Below are 21,308 nucleotides of genomic sequence, written 5' to 3'. Positions count from 1 at the left end.
AAAAGAGAATAACAACATTAGTTTTGTGTTCTTCAAAGTCTAAAAGTCAGACTCTTGGAACATGTGAGTCAAATAACCAGTAATTAATCCATTGAGGCACAAGAAACGTGATAGCAGATCAGTGAGAACTCTGAGCCTGAATTTGGTTCTTAGTCACAAACTAAGGCTGTTGTGGTGTACAAGCACCGCGTTTCTTCCAAATTTCACTCCTGTTAAAAGTAATCCGTTGCAAATAGTGAATTGAGTCCTGCATTGATACCATTTAACCTTTCAAAAGTAAAACCATAGTCACTGCAGGAAGTTGTGGTTTTCGGCACTAAGTGCTGTTAAGGTGTAAATCATTATATTACCATCTGAACTATATGGAAACAGTTGATTATTATCTGACATAACACACAGAAGCTGAAAATAAACAGTGAAAGCTGTTTAATGTCAAAGTGAATGATTACTGCTTAGAGCACCTCTTTAGCATACGATAGCATCCAGCCCTGCAGTATTTTACTGCAACTAAGACTGAGCATTGTTGATTACTTCACTAGCATGTGGCAGGGCATTAAACTGACTGTTAATGAATTAAAATCTTTTAGATTTCCATTCCTTCAGTATTTTAATCATCAACACAGTATCGAAAGATGCAAATACATTTAAAATTCAGAGCTATTAAATAGCTGTAGCACCATCTATGCAGGACTGAACTAATAATCCATGCAATGGACTAATAACTGGTAAGTTGTGGGTTCAGATCACAGGAGGAGCATTACTGTTGTACCCTTTAGCAACACAGTTGCTTACAGTACAGTTGCAGACTGTGCATATGAAGTCACTTTTGATAAAAGGTTGAGCCAAATTAATAATCAATGACCATTGAGTTCTTTGGCTTTTTGACTCAGACCCTCAGCTTACAAAGGAGTTACCAGAGCTCTTCATCTGTGCACTAGGTGGGTTTGTGTCCCTTTGGTAAATGGTGACAGGAAATGGGTTAACTGCTGGGACCAAAAGAACAATGTTGTATCAGTAAATGGAGTTTATAATGAAAGTTCGGGAGGGATTATAACCATTTCCATTCCTTCAGTATTTTAATCATCAACACAGTATCGAAAGATGCAAATACATTTAAAATTCAGAGCTATTAAATAGCTGTAGCACCAATTCAGTCTCAGCTGCCAGTCATTCACAATCACTCGTGACATCATCGCAGCTAAAATACTAGAAATACTGTACACGATCCCCTTCTCTCATTGAGATGCATCTTTCTGCAACTCTGTTTTTCCCTACCTTTATTAACACTGCTGTTTATTTTCACTTTGCAATGGATATTCCAGCTTGCTGTTCCAATGAATATTTTTGGATCTCAATCATAATCCACGTTTTCCCTGTACCTGCAGGTGCTTCATCTGCTGTTTTGCCATCTCAGTCATTCGTTTTTTAACCTCATCCAGCCTTATCCCCCAGTCACTTTCAAAGATTCCACACCTTTCCAAAGACCGGAATTTGCCATTGTCATCCAGTCACCATAAAAAAATCCAGCCTCACAGCCCTTCTTTTATTTCTCCTGCAAACTCAGGCTGCTCTGGACGAACACAAACGTAGTGTGACGTTTGCAGATCATGTATTAAAGTGGATGAGACCTTTCCTGCCTTTGTTAACTGGATTTAGCAAAACCCTCATCATACTCTCCTTTAACCCAAAATCTGATCACGATATACAACTAGGAGAGTTGCAGCTTTTTACCTATCAAAGGTGTCCAACAAACAAATCCTGGGGTTCCAGTAAACTTGTGCATCACCTGATGATGTCATCTAATCAGGTACAAAGAGTCGGCCTGCTGACCGACTGAGCCTCTCCTCACATTCATCGGGCCACGCAGAAAAGTTCAAAAAGAGCCCCTGCTGCTCCTGATGCCATCACTTCATCCCCAGCTCTGACTGGTATCCTACCTTCCTCGTGACTGCATCCCATTGTATTTTCCCACCTTGCTGACAGTTACATTTTGCACGTAAGGAACTTCTGTCTCTGCTGGGCCACCTAAACTATGCCATGCAGGCTATACCTTTTAGTTCACATCTTCTCAAACTTGCATCATTAGTGTGATCCTTACCCCACTCCTACTTTGCAATTTGAGGTAAAACTTGGTGGTGGTGCTTAGTTTAAAAAATGGAATGAGTTGTTTTTTATGATGAATCTTCTTTCCGAAAAGTTTTTTACAGCTGCAGCTCTCTCCTTCTTATCATTGCTCCTCTTTATTCAGTTTCCAGTTTTCATAGATGCTTCTTTTGGGGCCACAATTGGAAACAATGAATGCTTATTAATTCATATAATGTTGCCATTTATACTTTACAAAGAAACATCTTCTAAACTTATCATGAAACTCCTCAGTCATCCTAAAGGCTTTCTCTTAAGAATAATTTCTAATTGGTGCAGCTCACATCCCTGTATGTAATTTCAATAATATTTCTGATTTCTCTTTCATGTTTTCAAAGTTTAGGATATTATCCCTGGATTCTAACAAGATCCCCATCCAGGTCCTCCTTATTCAGATCTTGTATTCCCCTGTATCGCCCTTTCCATCACTACCTCCAGCTGATGTAAAATACTACTCTATCTATATTTGCACCTCACACCCTCAGTTCCTACTGGACTTCCTTAAAATGTTTTCCATCCTTCCACCTCTTCTCAAATGTAAAATTAATGTAAAATAAGATCTGCGTATGACCAATTTAAGCCTTTTCTACATCAGCCCTTAAGGACCTCTACTCCATTATCTTCAGCTTCTCATCTTTCAAGGAGCATCTCCCACTGATCCTCTTTTTGCTAATAGAAAAGTTCTGTAATGTAACGTAACTGTTTTTCCTATAATCTAAATGAAGCTCTTGCAAAGTCTGGATTTGCTGTTGAGAAATTCTGTTAGTTTCTTTCGAATTGAAGCTGCCTCCTCAGCAGCTTGTCAACACATTCCAGGTTTACGTCCGATCGCTCACATCAATAAAAACCTGTATGCTCTTGTTTATTTATTTCTTTGGTACTTTTTTTGTCTTTTTGTTTACTCAGTACGTACAGCATCTTTGAGTTTGGAAAGTCGCTTTATAGATAAAAGTTATTATTATTAAAACCAAAGTTCCTAGAAAAGTAAGACAGCAGAAGGATATATCACATGATTTAAAACTATTACAGTAGTACTGATTGGTTGGAAACACTAAGACAAAACATTGGAATGATGTTTAATGGACATATGAGACCAAGAGAGGCATGGAGGAGATAATATCATACATGGCTCACTTGAGCTAAAAAACATTATATTATATATTATCAGAAAAATGTTAGAATGTCTTAGACTGGCCAAGCCGATCTCTAGATTAAAATCCAATTGAGCAGCATTTTACAGCAGAAGAAAAAATTAAAGGAAGAAGATGCCAAGAACAGGCAAGACGTCAAAGTTGCTGCAGTGACTTTTAATTTCTGAAATGCATTAAAAGAGAATGTTTTCTAAATGTTATGGTTACTGTGTTGAACAACAACTATAATTTTGTTGTAAGATGGTCACATGTTTATTACAGTAAATTTTATTTACTGAGAACGAAAAGAGAGTCACATACACCAACCATTTGCATTTACAATACCTACCGAACATATTGGGATAGCAATTTGTATTCGTGATTATGTGTATTGCTTCTGCTTTGCTTCTCTGTTTTCGTTCCTTTCGCTTTGTGTGTGTTTTCGTATAGATTCAGCTTTATTGATTTGTATTTTTCTCCTTGTACTTTTGTTTGTTTGTATTTTCCTTTATTTCACCATTACCTTGTCCAAAAATGTTATATCAACCTCTGTGCTCCTTTGTACCCTATACCTTGTGTCTTCTTTTGTTTTCCCTTATTTATATTCATAGTCACTTGTGTATTTGTGTGAACTTTTGTGTTAAGGGTTAGTTTAGGTTGTTTGGTACATTGTACACATGTAGTTGATCTTTGTATTAGCAACACTAATTTAGGGAGGGTGAGTGCCTTTTGTCTTGTATGGTTTTGAGTAGTTACTGAAGGTTTAGCTAGGGTGTTAGAAGACACAGAAGACCGAGTGCTTCGGTTTTGTTTTGTAGTTAGGTCAGCTTCCCCTCATTTTATTAGCCAGCTCCATTTTGTTTGTTATTTTCTTTTCTTTGCACCATGCTAGTTCCCTTTCCCTGTGTGTTATTGTGTCCTATTACGTACCACTCACGTATTCACTTTAAAATAAATCCTTTTTGCACCAAACTTGTTGTCACGCTTGCTAAGTCCCTCACCAGAAATCCACCTGCATCCAAATCCATCCTAAATGTTACACCCCTTTACCCCTAGACACTTGGGGTCATAACAGTCTTGCTTTCTGTTTTTTATTGCCTCATTTCATATAAGCATTTGTAAGATTTTAGGATTTACTGTATTGTCTTTTGGTTCATAGTAACCAAATAAATTACTCTATAGCAGATTGCATTTTCTCATACGAAAAATAAGTTTATACTCTTATAAAGTAAAGTACTCTACTTTCTGTGTGTACCTGATTCTGTAAATAAAAATATATGAATGGAATGAAATTATTCCCAAAAGTTTAGTCATAGTTAAATGCATCAACTGAGGCTTTCCTCCAATGACACACAAAAAATTGACTGAAATCGAAACCAGGAGATGTAGATAAAGGAAAAAGATAAATGAAGAATGCTCAAATTGGGGTGAGGGATATGTACCACAGGGATATGTACAAAGACCTCTGCTAATTCCTAATGTATGCCAAAGATATGGATTTTGATATGGATATGGATAGTTATTAAACTAGTCAACTTTTCAGATGACACCTGATTAAGAGGATTTGCATGTACCACAGAAGTGGCAAATGAAAATATTTTTTTTTGATAAAATTCAAGACTGGTCAAACACCTGACAGATTATTGTTAGTATAGACAAATGCACTTAGTTATGTAGGTAGTGTAATGGAAAGTTACTGAGAAAAGGTGTTTTATCCTAAAAATGTTGTTTACGGACAGAGCTGTGCTGCAGAAGCAGCTGGATACTTAGAACAAAGTGTGAAAGCACCCAACACGTCAAGGGCACGGGATGTTTTAATAATGTTTATCTCTGCTGCTTGAAGAAGGGAGTATGAGAAACTATTTGAATAGCTTCTCTTTTTTGCTTAAAGCAGAAACCTATAAGGAATGGAAAATTACTGCTTTGCCTGTCCTTGAAGTGTTGCATCAGCTTAAAAAATATATAAAACAAGGGCTCTCCCTGCTTGCTTTTGAATCAGCTTTCACTTCTCTGCACAGACGGGTTATGCCTTTTTCCCATATTGCAATATGAATAAAGACCTTACTGAGTGAATGAGAATACCTCTCCTGGCTCTTCTTCGATAAAATTCCACGACAGTAGAAAACACAAACTTTAAGAACAAATGGGGAAGTTTAGAGCGAGAAGAGGATCTAAGTGTGTGTTTGAGTGTTTATGTTGACACATTATTTTGATCTCTCAGACAACCTGGGGAAGCTTACCACAAATCACCAGGTTCAAAGTTGCAGAGAAGCATAAAACCTTTAAACACTAGTTCTCTGTCATGTCTTTGAATGTCCTGAGACTTCCAGTGCTTAACAAACTGTTACAACAATCCTTAACAACAACTATAGCTATACAACTATACTTAATAAACTGTTACAACTATCAAGGCTCTTCAGCTCTCCTACATTTAGACAAACCTCTTCAGATCCAGAAGAGCATTGTCTGTTCTTCTCAGATACTAAGAAACTGGTTTGACACATTCACTTCCTGCTGCCTGGGCTACTGTCACCACATATTGTGTATATTATCAGAGTAAACTGACTTAACTGAACTTCTCATGCCTACTTAGACTGGGGTAAACACTTTTTCCACAGTCCACTTTTCATCCAAGCTCAGCGTTTGCCTTTGTTGTCACTTATGATTTCAACCAATATTACAGTGCATTGCTATACTACTGTCAATATTTGTAATCAGATAATTCATTGTTAGGTATTTGCAATTTGTACATATTGCCCTGCACATTACAATGCACTAACGTAGTGAGGCAGTGTACAGTGTGATCAGTATTTCATTGATACCTCCTTCCAGGCATCCTACCTGATTATCCTGGAGAAGCTGGGACAATGCTCTGTGCCTCCTGATCATTAACAGTTATTTGGTTTGAAAGATGCCTGTCTCCCCTTTACTCCTTACCTGTTGTGATCACCTTGAGACCCTGGCCACTTATTCAAACCCTAGAGTTCTGGTCTGAGAGGGGATATATAAGCTTTGGCCACTGAAGAGTAGATTTCAGAGGTTGGAGCAAGGAGACATGGGGGCTCTTTTCTTTTTCTATCCTGTATTTTTGTAGAGCTTATCCACGGAGTACAAAAGAACAAGTTGTGTAGGACTCTGGAGACTGAAAAGGATGTTCCAGACAACCGAAGGACTGTGCTGCCTTTCTTCCTCAGGGAGACAGAAGGAAGCATACCTAGATAACAAGACTAAACAGATTTGGAAATGGCGAAACATGTTGGATTTTCTTTTATAGGACATGATATAGAACAGAACAGATAGGACTTTGTAGCATATAAGAATTTCTCCTTGAAACTTTTTTGTTAAACTCAGGTCAAAGACCAAGAGAGGTGGGTATGTACCACAAAAGGTAAAGACTTTGCCGAGCCAAGGCTCAGAAGTCTGTAAATTGTGTGCTGTGTGCTGCCCATAGAGGTAGGTGTCTGCTATGGTTCTGGAGATACCAGAAGGTACCAGAGTCCTAGCCTGTGGATGCTATGGCAGTGAGGACACTGCAGAACCTGGACACTGACAGAGCTTGGTGTGCATCTGTCACACCAGCACAGATATTGTAAAACTGACACAAAATTGAAGGGTATGCTGGCACTGATACTACCCATGAGGGACTTAGTAGCAGTGGAACTCCTATTCCCATAAGACATCTGTCCATACCATGATGACCTAAGTCCATGTGACAGGCCAGGGCTGAGACAGTGACAAAACAGTCTGTGAGTGGAACTGGTACAGGGGACTGGTCAAGGGTTGTGTAGCTTGGGCGGACTGGTCTCTGGGCTTTGGGAACTGCAAATAATAGGGGTTAGAGACCCTCAGCTGAACTGTTTTTTAGATGGAATGTGTCAAAAACAATAACAAGGCAGGTAAAAAAGTCCAAAAGGCTCTCATTTAGTGTATTACTATGGAAGAGAGGCCCGGAGGGGGCCATATACAGCACTACTCTCAGAGGAGAGTACATGAAAAGGAGAATTAGCTCCAATGGTAGAGCAGAAAATTTGCCCAGTGGTCTGAAAGGGGTGTGGTGAAATTGGGGATCCACTTGCAGCAAAGACCCTTAAGTGTGTGCTGCCCAACTTGGACTCACAATACATACACATGTCCCTTGTGTTTCTTGTGTTTTTTTTTGTTGTCTGTAGAGAGCGATAATCTCTCTTAAACTTTTGTCATAGGAAATTGGAAAATCTGGAACTTGTTAGGAGCAAATACAACCTTCCAATACTAACTGTGTTTGAAAGCATAATTTCTGGTGATGAGAAAATTTGTTCAAGATGTTTTAAAAGCCTTGAAGAGTTATATAGAGTACTGTAAACGCCAGAAGCCATATCACCCTGCATCTCACAAATGGCAACCCCCTAAACCTAAGCCGTTGTGAGCCTAGTCAGTATTTGAATGGGGGACTTCCTGGAAAAAGCTAGTTGCTGTTGGAATAGGTTTTAGTGTGGCTAGCGGGGGGGTGCTCACCCTGCGATCTGTGTGGGTCCTAATGGCCCAGTATAGTGAGCGGGATACTATACTGTAAAATGGCGCTGTTCTTTAGACTAGTTGTAAAGTCAAGGTCCTGCCTCTCAGTGGTCATTAAAAATCCTGGGGCTTTTCTTGAAAAGAATAGGGGTGGAACTCCTGCGTCCCATTGGCCTTTACCAATCATGGCCCCCTAAGAATCCCCATCTATGAATTGGCTTCTTCACTCTGCTCTCCTCCCCACTGATAGCTGATGTGTGGGGAGCGTTCTGGTGCTCTATGGCTGCGGTCACATCATCCAGGTGGATGCTGCACATTGGTGGAGGGGCATCCCCAATACCTGTAAAGCACTTTGAGTGGAGTGTCCAGAAAAGCGCTATATACGTGTAAGGAATTATTATTATTACATGTGTAATCTAACAAATGCAAAATTTGCATGCTTTCACGAGTGTAAAAGATTTCTTTCTTTCAGGCTTTTTTCTGTTTTCATAAGTTTTTCTGCACAGTGTCATTAAAATGCTTCTTTGCATTGCAATGTGCTTTGGCAGTGGTTGGATTCCAACCCATTAACTTGAAGGAACTAAAGCATCAAAACTAGCAAACTTGGCCACTGGGCCACACTAACCCTGCGGTACACTAATGATTCTTATCTTTTTATTCAAGAACTAATCAGCATCTGATTGTGATGTAATGTGATTGGACAGTGGAGATGAAAAAGGAATTAAAATGTTAAGACGAGCAACAAACATGCTCACACCAGGGATTGAACAGGCTCTTCTGCGTCAAAAGCAGACATTAAAACTGCTTACAGAATTCTAAAGTAACTGGTGACGTCACAGAATTGTAAGGTTAAAAGGTCAGGTGAAAAACAAGGAAGGGCATTGCTCTGCAGTGTAATGAATAGCTCATTAGATTTCTGAAAATTGATATAACAAGGCATCTAAAGGTTGTGGGTTCAAATCCCCCAAGGGTTACTTTCTGCACTAACTTGCAGTGTCTTTGCTCTTCTTAAAGAGCTTGTATTTCAAGTAGAAGTGTTACCTCTCTGCTGTTTCTTGCCTTTTTCCTTATGGTGTGCACTTGATGCGTCTTCTAAGGTGCTCAACAAATGGATTTGGTCGACGCATTCAGTCCTTCAGGAGCAAGTGGATTGTTTCGCTATCTTATTTTAAGCATTGGCTTCTTAGTCTAAGCTGGAGTTGTTTGGTGTATCTGAATTGAGTACATGTCTGATTAAGTCAAGTTGGTGTCTTGGCTGTGAATTAGTATGGGTCAGCGGAGTAAAAGAACCTGAGCATTATAAGAAAAAGTTACCTCACCTGTATTGAGGGTGGTATAGTCAGACTGCATTTATTTTATTTAAAGACATAATAGAGAAAGGTCGGGAGGCAAACTGAAATCAAATAAAAACTGTTTTACTGACTGCTTAGTTTTGTGGAGTGTTCTTTTTTTCTTCTCTGCCCCATCACCTACTACCATGCACTACTTTGGCATTTGAGTGGATCATTCCTGGTGATTAGATAGCTTGTTCGCGTCATCTAACCAGCAGTTTAGAAAATGCCCAGAAGAGTCTGAAAGACCTAAGAAACGTAAAGCCTCCCTGGTGTAGAAGCCCTCCTTTTAGAAGATTCTACGTGCCTCTCTTGTTCCTGATATCTTGCTATGATGTTGCTTTAAAACACATCCTATGATATGCAATGCGCTCTGGAACCGGTGGAATTCGAATCCACCCCACTGAAACCTAAAAATCCACTCGGCTGCGCAAACCCAAGACCCCAGCCCTAAAAGTGCCTTCTTCTCTTTTTTTCTGCGATCACTAATGATCGCCTAAGTGAAATGTAAGGGCATCAGGCAGTGGGCCTTAAAATACAGTTTCCCGTCAATACAGATTACATCAAACCTCATACCGCACTGAGTAAAGGTTGAATATGAGATTGTCACAGAATGCAAACTGTAGAAGGAGGAACAGGCTGTGATTAATTAAGTTGCGTTAGTACCCAGGATTGTGAAATGTATGCCTCCACCCCAAGATTTTACACATCAAGTTTTCTGATGCAGACAAAAAAAATCAGCAGGGCACAATTAGAAACAGGTTAAGAACAAACTGACCATCCTGATAGGAAGCAATTAACACACCTTAGGTACTGAGGCACAGAGGTGCTAGTGGCTGCTGAGAAAGAATGAACCACACCTTGGGCAGAGGGGGAGTTGTCAGGAAACAAAGAATTAATAGGGCACTTCAATGTGTAGCTGCTCTTCTTTGTAGCGTCAAAGACTGTCTAACGCCCTCTCTTTGTTACCGAAAAGGACTGCTGACCCTGCAGAGACTTTGATTAGCTCTAGGCAAGGACCATAGAAACTGGCCCGGCGAACCGCTATTGAAATGAGGGGAATGTGTGGTGCAGCCTGCAGGAGGACTCCAAACATAGCCCAAAGAGAGATTTGGGAAATTGGATGTGTGGCATCCCTCTTCTATGTGCAGCTGCTCTTCTTTGTAGCGTCAAAGACTTTCTAACGCCCTCTCTTTGTTACCTAAAAGGACTGCTGACCCGTGGGAATCCATTGTGGCCCTTGGAAGTATCTTTTGGGGCTGCAGATGCTGGTTTTGAGTGTCTTGGGGTAATAGTGAATGTTGATGTACTTAGAACATAAAAGGGGAACTCGTGTGATATTGTTTTGTTCTAGTCAGTGAGTGCATTGGTGATTCTGGGAGATGAACAGGAACTGTGGAAAAGTTGAGGGAGACCAGCATCCCCTTTGTGTTTGCTAGGAAGCGCAGTCGTACACGAGGCAGGAGTAGACCACGTCCGAGCGATCACCTTGCTCTGACACCATTAAGGCTGCAAGTATTTCACGGTAGAGACATCTTTACTATTTTACTCATCACGTTAAAGGAAGGACGCGATGGCTTTCGTGGGACGGGATTAGGAGGAGCAAAGATCTTGGCTCCACTGGGGATCGCACCCAGGACCTTCTGCGTGTAAAGCAGACGTGATAACCACTACACTATGGAACCTCAGGACAGAGTCTGCCTCCAGAAGGAATAGGATCCGCACGGGAACCCCTCTTGTGACAGTGTACAATACGATCGGTATTCCAGCTGATCCTCCTCCCTATCACCGTCTGTTGTTTCTGATTTTCCTGCTTCAGATCTGGTCACTGTCCTCCGTGCCGTGGATACAGGAATGTGTAGAATTCCGAAGTAACTGGTGATGTCACAGAACGGTAGGGTTAAAGGTTCGGGTGAAAGGTCAGGTGCACAGTGGCTCTGTGGCGCAATGGATAGCGCATTGGACTTCTAGACGTGGAGTATGTGAAGGCATTCAAAGGTTGTGGGTTCGAGTCCCACCAGAGTCGACTCATGCACTAATTTATATTGTGCTTGCTCTTTCTGAAAGAGCTCGCATTTCAAGTAGAAGTGTCATCCCTCTGCTGTGGAACGTGTTTCTCCTTATGGTGTGTACTGGATGTGACTGAGAGTCTTCTAACGTGCTAAGAAGATGGCTTTGGTCGAAGCACAACCGCCAAGCCCTAGAAGCGCCCCCTTCTCTTTTGTTCCGCGAGCACTGCCGATCGCCTCATGCAGACGACGAACAGGGCACAATCAGCAACAGGTTAAGAACACACTGGCCGTCCTGACAGGAAGCAATTAACACAGCTTAGGTACTGAGGCACAGAGGTGTGAGTGGCTGCTGAGCCAGTTTGAACCACACCTTGGGCAGAGAGGGAGGGGGCAGGAAACAAAGAAGTGATAGGGCCCATAACACCTGAGGTCTGCATACTCCCAGTTCTCAAACGACCCAAGCCTCCTCCTGATAAGCAGCGGAAAAACCCCTGGGTGGGGGGGGGGGAGTGGCTAACGGAAGGGCTAAGAAGATCAAAGCCTGAATAGAGGGGCACTCTCTCTTTCCGCAAAGCCCTCGACCCAGGACAGGCAGCGCAAGGGAAACCGCAGGCTGCGAGACCACACAGGAGAGGAACCATGGGTCCAGGAACTGCAGATCACGCGAGCAATTGGCAGTGGAATGGAGGTACTGTGCAGAGACTTTGATTAGCTCTAGGCAAGGACCATAGAAACTGGCCCAGCGAACCGCTATTGAAATGAGAGGAATGTGTGGTGCAGCCTGCAGGAGGACTCCCCACATAGCCCAAAGAGAGATTTGGGAAATTGGATGTGTGGCATCCCTCTTCTATGTGCAGCTGCTCTTCTTTGTAGCGTCAAAGACTTTCTAACGCGCTCTCTTTCTTACCTAAAAGGACTGCTGACCCGTGGGAATCCATTGTGGCCCTTGGAAGTATCTTTTGGGGCTGCAGATGCTGGTTTTGTGTGTCTTGGGGTAATAGTGAATGTTGATGTACTTAGAACATAAAAGGGGAACTCGTGTGATATTGTTTTGTTCTAGTCAGTGAGTGCATTGGTGATTCTGGGAGATGAACAGGAACTGTGGAAAAGTTGAGGGAGACCAGCATCCCCTTTGTGTTTGCTAGGAAGCGCAGTCGTACACGAGGCAGGAGTAGACCACGTCCGAGCGATCACCTTGCTCTGACACCATTAAGGCTGCAAGTATTTCACGGTAGAGACATCTTTACTATTTTACTCATCACGTTAAAGGAAGGACGCGATGGCTTTCGTGGGACGGGGTTAGGAGGAGCAAAGATCTTGGTTCCACTGGGGATCGAACCCAGGACCTTCTGCGTGGAAAGCAGACGTGATAACCACTACACTATGGAACCTCGGGAGAGAGTCTGCCTCCAGAAGGAATAGGATCCACACGGGAACCCCTCTTGTGACAGTGTACAATACGATCGGTATTCCAGCTGATCCTCCTCCCTATCACCGTCTGTTGCTTCTGATTTTCCTGCTTCAGATCTGGTCACTGTCCTCCGTGCCGTGGATACAGGAATGTGTAGAATTCCGAAGTAACTGGTGATGTCACAGAACGGTAGGGTTAAAGGTTCGGGTGAAAGGTCAGGTGCGCAGTGGCTCTGTGGCGAAATGGATAGCGCATTGGACTTCTAGACGTGGAGTATGTGAAGGCATTCAAAGGTTGTGGGTTCGAGTCCCACCAGAGTCGACTCTTGCAGTAATTTATATTGTGCTTGTTCTTTCTGAAAGAGCTCGCATTTCAAGTAGAAGTGTCATCCCTCTGCTGTGGAACGTGTTTCTCCTTATGGTGTGTACTGGATGCGACTGAGAGTCTTTTAACATGCTAAGAAGATGGCTTTGGTCGAAGCACACCCGCCAAGCCCTAGAAGCGCCCCCTTCTCTTTTGTTCCGCGAGCACTGCCGATCGCCTCATGCAGACGACGAACAGGGCACAAGCAGCAACAGGTTAAGAACACACTGGCCGTCCTGACAGGAAGCAATTAACACAGCTTAGGTACTGAGGCACAGAGGTGTGAGTGGCTGCTGATCCAGTTTGAACCACACCTTGGGCAGAGAGGGAGGGGGCAGGAAAGAAAGAAGTGATAGGGCCCATAACACCTGAGGTCTGCATACTCCCAGTTCTCAAACGACCCAAGCCTCCTCCTGATAAGCAGCGGAAAACCCCCTGGGTGGGGGGGGGGAGTGGCTAACGGAAGGGCTAAGAAGATCGAAGCCTGAATAGAGGGGCACTCTCTCTTTCCGCAAAGCCCTCGACCCAGGACAGGCAGCGCAAGGGAAACCGCAGGCTGCGAGACCACACAGGAGAGGAACCATGGGTCCAGGAACTGCAGATCACGCGAGCCATTGGCAGTGGAATGGAGGTACTGTGCAGAGACTTTGATTAGCTCTAGGCAAGGACCATAGAAACTGGCCCGGCGAACCGCTATTGAAATGAGGGGAATGTGTGGTGCAGCCTGCAGGAGGACTCCCCACATAGCCCAAAGAGAGATTTGGGAAATTGGATGTGTGGCATCCCTCTTCTATGTGCAGCTGCTCTTCTTTGTAGCGTCAAAGACTTTCTAACGCGCTCTCTTTCTTACCTAAAAGGACTGCTGACCCGTGGGAATCCATTGTGGCCCTTGGAAGTATCTTTTGGGGCTGCAGATGCTGGTTTTGTGTGTCTTGGGGTAATAGTGAATGTTGATGTACTTAGAACATAAAAGGGGAACTCGTGTGATATTGTTTTGTTCTAGTCAGTGAGTGCATTGGTGATTCTGGGAGATGAACAGGAACTGTGGAAAAGTTGAGGGAGACCAGCATCCCCTTTGTGTTTGCTAGGAAGCGCAGTCGTACACGAGGCAGGAGTAGACCACGTCCGAGCGATCACCTTGCTCTGACACCATTAAGGCTGCAAGTATTTCACGGTAGAGACATCTTTACTATTTTACTCATCACGTTAAAGGAAGGACGCGATGGCTTTCGTGGGACGTGGTTAGGAGGAGCAAAGATCTTGGTTCCACTGGGGATCGAACCCAGTACCTTCTGCGTGTAAAGCAGACGTAATAACCACTACACTATGGAACCTCAGGACAGAGTCTGCCTCCAGAAGGAATAGGATCCGCACGGGAACCCCTCTTGTGACAGTGTACAATACGATCGGTATTCCAGCTGATCCTCCTCCCTATCACCGTCTGTTGCTTCTGATTTTCCTGCTTCAGATCTGGTCACTGTCCTCCGTGCCATGGATACAGGAATGTGTAGAATTCCGAAGTAACTGGTGATGTCACAGAACGGTAGGGTTAAAGGTTCGGGTGAAAGGTCAGGTGCGCAGTGGCTCTGTGGCGCAATGGATGGCGTATTGGACTTCTAGACGTGGAGTATGTGAAGGCATTCAAAGGTTGTGGGTTCGAGTCCCACCAGAGTCGACTCTTGCAGTAATTTATATTGTGCTTGTTCTTTCTGAAAGAGCTCGCATTTCAAGTAGAAGTGTCATCCCTCTGCTGTGGAACGTGTTTCTCCTTATGGTGTGTACTGGATGCGACTGAGAGTCTTCTAACGTGCTAAGAAGATGGCTTTGGTCGAAGCACAACCGCCAAGCCCTAAAAGCGCCCCCTTCTCTTTTGTTCCGCGAGCACTGCCGATCGCCTCATGCAGACGACGAACAGGGCACAAGCAGCAACAGGTTAAGAACACACTGGCCGTCCTGACAGGAAGCAATTAACACAGCTTAGGTACTGAAGCACAGAGGTGTGAGTGGCTGCTGAGCCAGTTTGAACCACACCTTGGGCAGAGAGGGAGGGGGCAGGAAACAAAGAAGTGATAGGGCCCATAACACCTGAGGTCTGCATACTCCCAGTTCTCAAACGACCCAAGCCTCCTCCTGATAGGCAGCGGAAAACCCCCTGGGTGGGGGGGGGAGTGGCTAACGGAAGGGCTAAGAAGATCGAAGCCTGAATAGAGGGGCACTCTCTCTTTCCGCAAAGCCCTCGACCCAGGACAGGCAGCGCAAGGGAAACCGCAGGCTGCGAGACCACACAGGAGAGGAACCATGGGTCCAGGAACTGCAGATCACGCGAGCCATTGGCAGTGGAATGGAGGTACTGTGCAGAGACTTTGATTAGCTCTAGGCAAGGACCATAGAAACTGGCCCGGCGAACCGCTATTGAAATGAGGGGAATGTGTGGTGCAGCCTGCAGGAGGACTCCCCACATAGCCCAAAGAGAGATTTGGGAAATTGGATGTGTGGCATCCCTCTTCTATGTGCAGCTGCTCTTCTTTGTAGCGTCAAAGACTTTCTAACGCCCTCTCTTTGTTACCTAAAAGGACTGCTGACCCGTGGGAATCCATTGTGGCCCTTGGAAGTATCTTTTGGGGCTGCAGATGCTGGTTTTGTGTGTCTTGGGGTAATAGTGAATGTTGATGTACTTAGAACATAAAAGGGGAACTCGTGTGATATTGTTTTGTTCTAGTCAGTGAGTGCATTGGTGATTCTGGGAGATGAACAGGAACTGTGGAAAAGTTGAGGGAGACCAGCATCCCCTTTGTGTTTGCTAGGAAGCGCAGTCGTACACGAGGCAGGAGTAGACCACGTCCGAGCGATCACCTTGCTCTGACACCATTAAGGCTGCAAGTATTTCACGGTAGAGACATCTTTACTATTTTACTCATCACGTTAAAGGAAGGACGTGATGGCTTTCGTGGGACGGGGTTAGGAGGAGCAAAGATCTTGGTTCCACTGGGGATCGAACCCAGGACCTTCTGCGTGGAAAGCAGACGTGATAACCACTACACTATGGAACCTCAGGACAGTGTCTGCTTCCAGAAGGAATAGGATCCGCACGGGAACCCCTCTTGTGACAGTGTACAATACGATCGGTATTCCAGCTGATCCTCCTCCCTATCACCGTCTGTTGTTTCTGATTTTCCTGCTTCAGATCTGGTCACTGTCCTCCGTGCCGTGGATACAGGAATGTGTAGAATTCCGAAGTAACTGGTGATGTCACAGAACGGTAGGGTTAAAGGTTCGGGTGAAAGGTCAGGTGCGCAGTGGCTCTGTGGCGCAATGGATAGCGCATTGGACTTCTAGACGTGGAGTATGTGAAGGCATTCAAAGGTTGTGGGTTCGAGTCCCACCAGAGTCGACTCTTGCAGTAATTTATATTGTGCTTGTTCTTTCTGAAAGAGCTCGCATTTCAAGTAGAAGTGTCATCCCTCTGCTGTGGAACGTGTTTCTCCTTATGGTGTGTACTGGATGCAACTGAGAGTCTTCTAACGTGCTAAGAAGATGGCTTTGGTCGAAGCACAACCGCCAAGCCCTAGAAGCGCCCCCTTCTCTTTTGTTCCGCGAGCACTGCCGATCGCCTCATGCAGACGACGAACAGGGCACAAGCAGCAACAGGTTAAGAACACACTGGCCGTCCTGACAGGAAGCAATAAACACAGCTTAGGTACTGAGGCACAGAGGTGTGAGTGGCTGCTGAGCCAGTTTGAACCACACCTTGGGCAGAGAGGGAGGGGGCAGGAAACAAAGAAGTGATAGGGCCCATAACACCTGAGGTCTGCATACTCCCAGTTCTCAAACGACCCAAGCCTCCTCCTGATAAGCAGCGGAAAACCCCCTGGGTGGGGGGGGGAGTGGCTAACGGAAGGGCTAAGAAGATCGAAGCCTGAATAGAGGGGCACTCTCTCTTTCCGCAAAGCCCTCGACCCAGGACAGGCAGCGCAAGGGAAACCGCAGGCTGCGAGACCACACAGGAGAGGAACCATGGGTCCAGGAACTGCAGATCACGCGAGCCATTGGCAGTGGAATGGAGGTACTGTGCAGAGACTTTGATTAGCTCTAGGCAAGGACCATAGAAACTGGCCCGGCGAACCGCTATTGAAATGAGGGGAATGTGTGGTGCAGCCTGCAGGAGGACCCACATAGCCCAAAGAGAGATTTGGGAAATTGGATGTGTGGCATCCCTCTTCTATGTGCAGCTGCTCTTCTTTGTAGCGTCAAAGACTTTCTAACGCCCTCTCTTTGTTACCTAAAAGGACTGCTGACCCGTGGGAATCCATTGTGGCCCTTGGAAGTATCTTTTGGGGCTGCAGATGCTGGTTTTGTGTGTCTTGGGGTAATAGTGAATGTTGATGTACTTAGAACATAAAAGGGGAACTCGTGTGATATTGTTTTGTTCTAGTCAGTGAGTGCATTGGTGATTCTGGGAGATGAACAGGAACTGTGGAAAAGTTGAGGGAGACCAGCATCCCCTTTGTGTTTGCTAGGAAGCGCAGTCGTACACGAGGCAGGAGTAGACCACGTCCGAGCGATCACCTTGCTCTGACACCATTAAGGCTGCAAGTATTTCACGGTAGAGACATCTTTACTATTTTACTCATCACGTTAAAGGAAGGACGCGATGGCTTTCGTGGGACGGGGTTAGGAGGAGCAAAGATCTTGGTTCCACTGGGGATCGAACCCAGGACCTTCTGCGTGTAAAGCAGACGTGATAACCACTACACTATGGAACCTCAGGACAGAGTCTGCTTCCAGAAGGAATAGGATCCGCACGGGAACCCCTCTTGTGACAGTGTACAATACGATCGGTATTCCAGCTGATCCTCCTCCCTATCACCGTCTGTTGTTTCTGATTTTCCTGCTTCAGATCTGGTCACTGTCCTCCGTGCCGTGGATACAGGAATGTGTAGAATTCCGAAGTAACTGGTGATGTCACAGAACGGTAGGGTTAAAGGTTCGGGTGAAAGGTCGGGTGCGCAGTGGCTCTGTGGCGCAATGGATAGCGCATTGGACTTCTAGACGTGGAGTATGTGAAGGCATTCAAAGGTTGTGGGTTCGAGTCCCACCAGAGTCGACTCTTGCAGTAATTTATATTGTGCTTGTTCTTTCTGAAAGAGCTCGCATTTCAAGTAGAAGTGTCATCCCTCTGCTGTGGAACGTGTTTCTCCTTATGGTGTGTACTGGATGCAACTGAGAGTCTTCTAACGTGCTAAGAAGATGGCTTTGGTCGAAGCACAACCGCCAAGCCCTAGAAGCACCCCCTTCTCTTTTGTTCCGCGAGCACTGCCGATCGCCTCATGCAGACGACGAACAGGGCACAATCAGCAACAGGTTAAGAACACACTGGCCGTCCTGACAGGAAGCAATAAACACAGCTTAGGTACTGAGGCACAGAGGTGTGAGTGGCTGCTGAGCCAGTTTGAACCACACCTTGGGCAGAGAGGGAGGGGGCAGGAAACAAAGAAGTGACAGGGCCCATAACACCTGAGGTCTGCATACTCCCAGTTCTCAAACGACCCAAGCCTCCTCCTGATAAGCAGCGGAAAACCCCCTGGGTGGGGGGGGGGAGTGGCTAACGGAAGGGCTAAGAAGATCGAAGCCTGAATAGAGGGGCACTCTCTCTTTCCGCAAAGCCCTCGACCCAGGACAGGCAGCGCAAGGGAAACCGCAGGCTGCGAGACCACACAGGAGAGGAACCATGGGTCCAGGAACTGCAGATCACGCGAGCCATTGGCAGTGGAATGGAGGTACTGTGCAGAGACTTTGATTAGCTCTAGGCAAGGACCATAGAAACTGGCCCGGCGAACCGCTATTGAAATGAGGGGAATGTGTGGTGCAGCCTGCAGGAGGACTCCCCACATAGCCCAAAGAGAGATTTGGGAAATTGGATGTGTGGCATCCCTCTTCTATGTGCAGCTGCTCTTCTTTGTAGCGTCAAAGACTTTCTAACGCCCTCTCTTTGTTACCTAAAAGGACTGCTGACCCGTGGGAATCCATTGTGGCCCTTGGAAGTATCTTTTGGGGCTGCAGATGCTGGTTTTGAGTGTCTTGGGGTAATAGTGAATGTTGATGTACTTAGAACATAAAAGGGGAACTCGTGTGATATTGTTTTGTTCTAGTCAGTGAGTGCATTGGTGATTCTGGGAGATGAACAGGAACTGTGGAAAAGTTGAGGGAGACCAGCATCCCCTTTGTGTTTGCTAGGAAGCGCAGTCGTACACGAGGCAGGAGTAGACCACGTCCGAGCGATCACCTTGCTCTGACACCATTAAGGCTGCAAGTATTTCACGGTAGAGACATCTTTACTATTTTACTCATCACGTTAAAGGGAGGACGCGATGGCTTTCGTGGGACAGGGTTAGGAGGAGCAAAGATCTTGGTTCCACTGGGGATCGATCCCAGGACCTTCTGCGTGTAAAGCAGACGTGATAACCACTACACTATGGAACCTCGGGGCAGAGTCTGCCTCCAGAAGGAATAGGATCCGCACGGGAACCCCTCTTGTGACAGTGTACAATACGATCGGTATTCCAGCTGATCCTCCTCCCTATCACCGTCTGTTGTTTCTGATTTTCCTGCTTCAGATCTGGTCACTGTCCTCCGTGCCGTGGATACAGGAATGTGTCGAATTCCGAAGTAACTGGTGATGTCACAGAACGGTAGGGTTAAAGGTTCGGGTGAAAGGTCAGGTGTGCAGTGGCTCTGTGGCGCAATGGATAGCGCATTGGACTTCTAGACGTGGAGTATGTGAAGGCATTCAAAGGTTGTGGGTTCGAGTCCCACCAGAGTTGACTCTTGCAGTAATTTATATTGTGCTTGTTCTTTCTGAAAGAGCTCGCATTTCAAGTAGAAGTGTCATCCCTCTGCTGTGGAACGTGTTTCTCCTTATGGTGTGTACTGGATGCAACTGAAAGTCTTCTAACGTGCTAAGAAGATGGCTTTGGTCGAAGCACAACCGCCAAGCCCTAAAAGCGCCCCCTTCTCTTTTGTTCCGCGAGCACTGCCGATCGCCTCATGCAGACGACGAACAGGGCACAATCAGCAACAGGTTAAGAACACACTGGCCGTCCTGACAGGAAGCAATTAACACAGCTGGTACTGAGGCACAGAGGTGTGAGTGGCTGCTGAGCCAGTTTGAACCACACCTTGGGCAGAGAGGGAGGGGGCAGGAAACAAAGAAGTGATAGGGCCCATAACACCTGAGGTCTGCATACTCCCAGTTCTCAAACGACCCAAGCCTCCTCCTGATAAGCAGCGGAAAACCCCCTGGGTGGGGGGGGGAGTGGCTAACGGAAGGGCTAAGAAGATCGAAGCCTGAATAGAGGGGCACTCTCTCTTTCCGCAAAGCCCTCGACCCAGGACAGGCAGCGCAAGGGAAACCGCAGGCTGCGAGACCACACAGGAGAGGAACCATGGGTCCAGGAACTGCAGATCACGCGAGCCATTGGCAGTGGAATGGAGGTACTGTGCAGAGACTTTGATTAGCTCTAGGCAAGGACCATAGAAACTGGCCCGGCGAACCGCTATTGAAATGAGGGGAATGTGTGGTGCAGCCTGCAGGAGGACTCCCCACATAGCCCAAAGAGAGATTTGGGAAATTGGATGTGTGGCATCCCTCTTCTATGTGCAGCTGCTCTTCTTTGTAGCGTCAAAGACTTTCTAACGCCCTCTCTTTGTTACCTAAAAGGACTGCTGACCCGTGGGAATCCATTGTGGCCCTTGGAAGTATCTTTTGGGGCTGCAGATGCTGGTTTTGTGTGTCTTGGGGTAATAGTGAATGTTGATGTACTTAGAACATAAAAGGGGAACTCGTGTGATATTGTTTTGTTCTAGTCAGTGAGTGCATTGGTGATTCTGGGAGATGAACAGGAACTGTGGAAAAGTTGAGGAAGACCAGCATCCCCTTTGTGTTTGCTAGGAAGCGCAGTCGTACACGAGGCAGGAGTAGACCACGTCCGAGCGATCACCTTGCTCTGACACCATTAAGGCTGCAAGTATTTCATGGTAGAGACATCTTTACTATTTTACTCATCACGTTAAAGGAAGGACGCGATGGCTTTCGTGGGACGGGGTTAGGAGGAGCAAAGATCTTGGTTCCACTGGGGATCGAACCCAGGACCTTCTGCGTGTAAAGCAGACGTGATAACCACTACACTATGGAACCTCAGGACAGAGTCTGCTTCCAGAAGGAATAGGATCCGCACGGGAACCCCTCTTGTGACAGTGTACAATACGATCGGTATTCCAGCTGATCCTCCTCCCTATCACCGTCTGTTGTTTCTGATTTTCCTGCTTCAGATCTGGTCACTGTCCTCCGTGCCGTGGATACAGGAATGTGTAGAATTCCGAAGTAACTGGTGATGTCACAGAACGGTAGGGTTAAAGGTTCGGGTGA

General features: G+C 45.6%; 13 non-coding genes across 13 annotated transcripts; 6 read left to right on the top strand and 7 right to left on the bottom strand.

Annotated features, from left to right (window-relative positions):
- Window positions 1–10,709: 10,709 nt before the first annotated feature.
- Window positions 10,710–10,782, bottom strand: trnav-uac (transfer RNA valine (anticodon UAC)). Its single transcript has one exon. It is a non-coding gene; the product is annotated as a tRNA-Val (tRNA).
- A 248-nt stretch (window positions 10,783–11,030) lies between these two features.
- Window positions 11,031–11,123, top strand: trnar-ucu (transfer RNA arginine (anticodon UCU)). The gene is made up of 2 exons: window positions 11,031–11,067; window positions 11,088–11,123. It is a non-coding gene; the product is annotated as a tRNA-Arg (tRNA).
- A 1,304-nt stretch (window positions 11,124–12,427) lies between these two features.
- On the bottom strand, window positions 12,428–12,500 carry trnag-ucc (transfer RNA glycine (anticodon UCC)). Its single transcript has one exon. It is a non-coding gene; the product is annotated as a tRNA-Gly (tRNA).
- A 248-nt stretch (window positions 12,501–12,748) lies between these two features.
- On the top strand, window positions 12,749–12,841 carry trnar-ucu (transfer RNA arginine (anticodon UCU)). The gene is made up of 2 exons: window positions 12,749–12,785; window positions 12,806–12,841. It is a non-coding gene; the product is annotated as a tRNA-Arg (tRNA).
- Window positions 12,842–14,144: 1,303 nt separating this feature from the next.
- Window positions 14,145–14,217, bottom strand: trnav-uac (transfer RNA valine (anticodon UAC)). Its single transcript has one exon. It is a non-coding gene; the product is annotated as a tRNA-Val (tRNA).
- Window positions 14,218–14,465: 248 nt separating this feature from the next.
- On the top strand, window positions 14,466–14,558 carry trnar-ucu (transfer RNA arginine (anticodon UCU)). Its single transcript has 2 exons — window positions 14,466–14,502; window positions 14,523–14,558. It is a non-coding gene; the product is annotated as a tRNA-Arg (tRNA).
- Window positions 14,559–15,860: 1,302 nt separating this feature from the next.
- trnag-ucc (transfer RNA glycine (anticodon UCC)) lies at window positions 15,861–15,933 on the bottom strand. The gene has a single exon. It is a non-coding gene; the product is annotated as a tRNA-Gly (tRNA).
- Window positions 15,934–16,181: 248 nt separating this feature from the next.
- On the top strand, window positions 16,182–16,274 carry trnar-ucu (transfer RNA arginine (anticodon UCU)). Its single transcript has 2 exons — window positions 16,182–16,218; window positions 16,239–16,274. It is a non-coding gene; the product is annotated as a tRNA-Arg (tRNA).
- A 1,299-nt stretch (window positions 16,275–17,573) lies between these two features.
- trnav-uac (transfer RNA valine (anticodon UAC)) lies at window positions 17,574–17,646 on the bottom strand. Its single transcript has one exon. It is a non-coding gene; the product is annotated as a tRNA-Val (tRNA).
- Window positions 17,647–17,894: 248 nt separating this feature from the next.
- Window positions 17,895–17,987, top strand: trnar-ucu (transfer RNA arginine (anticodon UCU)). The gene is made up of 2 exons: window positions 17,895–17,931; window positions 17,952–17,987. It is a non-coding gene; the product is annotated as a tRNA-Arg (tRNA).
- A 1,303-nt stretch (window positions 17,988–19,290) lies between these two features.
- On the bottom strand, window positions 19,291–19,363 carry trnav-uac (transfer RNA valine (anticodon UAC)). Its single transcript has one exon. It is a non-coding gene; the product is annotated as a tRNA-Val (tRNA).
- Window positions 19,364–19,611: 248 nt separating this feature from the next.
- trnar-ucu (transfer RNA arginine (anticodon UCU)) lies at window positions 19,612–19,704 on the top strand. Its single transcript has 2 exons — window positions 19,612–19,648; window positions 19,669–19,704. It is a non-coding gene; the product is annotated as a tRNA-Arg (tRNA).
- Window positions 19,705–21,004: 1,300 nt separating this feature from the next.
- On the bottom strand, window positions 21,005–21,077 carry trnav-uac (transfer RNA valine (anticodon UAC)). Its single transcript has one exon. It is a non-coding gene; the product is annotated as a tRNA-Val (tRNA).
- Between the last annotated feature and the right edge of the window lie 231 nt (window positions 21,078–21,308).

This window comes from Lepisosteus oculatus, chromosome 15, assembly GCF_040954835.1.
Source record: "Lepisosteus oculatus isolate fLepOcu1 chromosome 15, fLepOcu1.hap2, whole genome shotgun sequence".
NCBI classification, from domain to species: Eukaryota; Metazoa; Chordata; class Actinopteri; order Semionotiformes; family Lepisosteidae; genus Lepisosteus; species Lepisosteus oculatus.
The sequence above is the reverse complement of the archived record's forward strand: the minus strand, read 5'-3'. Positions and strand labels throughout refer to the sequence as shown.